Source organism: Silene latifolia, chromosome 5, assembly GCF_048544455.1.
Source record: "Silene latifolia isolate original U9 population chromosome 5, ASM4854445v1, whole genome shotgun sequence".
Taxonomy (NCBI): Eukaryota; Viridiplantae; Streptophyta; class Magnoliopsida; order Caryophyllales; family Caryophyllaceae; genus Silene; species Silene latifolia.
This window is the reverse complement of record NC_133530.1, coordinates 21,668,909-21,670,397: the sequence shown is the minus strand read 5'-3', so window position 1 is coordinate 21,670,397 and position 1,489 is coordinate 21,668,909.

Here is a 1,489-nt window from a genome sequence, read left to right as displayed (position 1 = left end):
CGGCTGTTTTCTTCACAAATTAGTGTTTTACTTCACTTTGGTTCAGATCCATTAAGTTTAGTCAGTTAAGATCCATTAAATTCAGTTCAGTTAAGTTCAACTCCATTAAATTCAGTTCAGTTTAGTTCAACGGTTTTAGTAAAAAAAACAGGGCCTAAGTACTCTCTTATCAAACCATGCCATTTTTCACAAACGAAGAATGTTGATCAATTTGGTATGACAATGTCATACAAGTACATGATTGACTGATTGTTAATGAAGAGAGTACATTTCTTATTTTCTTTTATAAAAATGTTAGCTCCAGAATGAAGCACGCAAGTTGTTCTCAAATTCGAACTTTATTTTTGGTAATTATACTTAGTTGCTCTCTCTTAAGATGACTATATTCATATTAATTATGTTTAAACATTTCAGTATTATCCCAAATAGATGGGATAGGACGAGAAGTTCATTCCTTTGATATTCTCCTTTTTCTCTCATTTAACTATTCAAGTCATTTTATTGTTATTGTTAAGATGGATATGATCTTCCTAAACAAAAATTGATATTTATATTTATATCGTTCTTAGGTATTATACCTTTCATAATTACCACCTTAAAATTTACTCCTCTTCCGTTCATTTGTTTACCTATTTTATTTCATAGTCTTTCGGTCAATTGTTTACCTTTTTATTTTGATAATATTATAATGAATAATTTGATCCTCCACCATTAATTTGATCACCTTGTCATCAAATAATTGGTCATCTCCTCTCTGTAGTCTTTTTGTCAAAGTCAAAGGTAAGTAAATAACCGTAATAGAGGGAATATATACATACATATTACTCCCTCTTATTCAGATTAAGTGTCCCATTTGCCATTTCTGTCTATTCACATAACTGTCCCATTTGCCATATTTGGACAAGTTTAATGACTTTCCTACCCTTGACTCTTTTCTTTATTTACGACCCCAACCACGCCTAACCCATCCTATTAGTAGACATTTCACTATTTAAATCTCTTATATTTTTACCCATATATAATATTTTTCATTATTTAACTCCATTCCTTAATTTTCGTGTCATTGTCCAAATGGGACAGTTATTCCGAATAAGAGGGAGTATATTGTTAGGGTGCAAACCCATGTCCCACATCGGTAGAATAAACATGAAAGTTCATCTTTATAAGTGTCTACAAAATATATTAGACACGAGGCCTTTTTGGAAGGAGCCCAAGAGTAAATCCGTGAGGGCTTGGCCCAAAGCGGATAATATCGTACTATTATGGGTTGTGGACACAGATGCAGCAAAGGCCGAACACGGGATATTCACGCTTTCGCACAACAAGTGGTATCAGAGCCCAAGGTTCGATTTGGGCTAGACACGAGGATTCATCAGCAGGCCCAAGACATGAAGTCTTACACTGTAAGACATGAAACTCCTAGCTCGGGGTGAGTCCTTGAGCAAGGCCGATCCAGGGTTAAATGGATGAAAAGGCGTCATAGGACTTG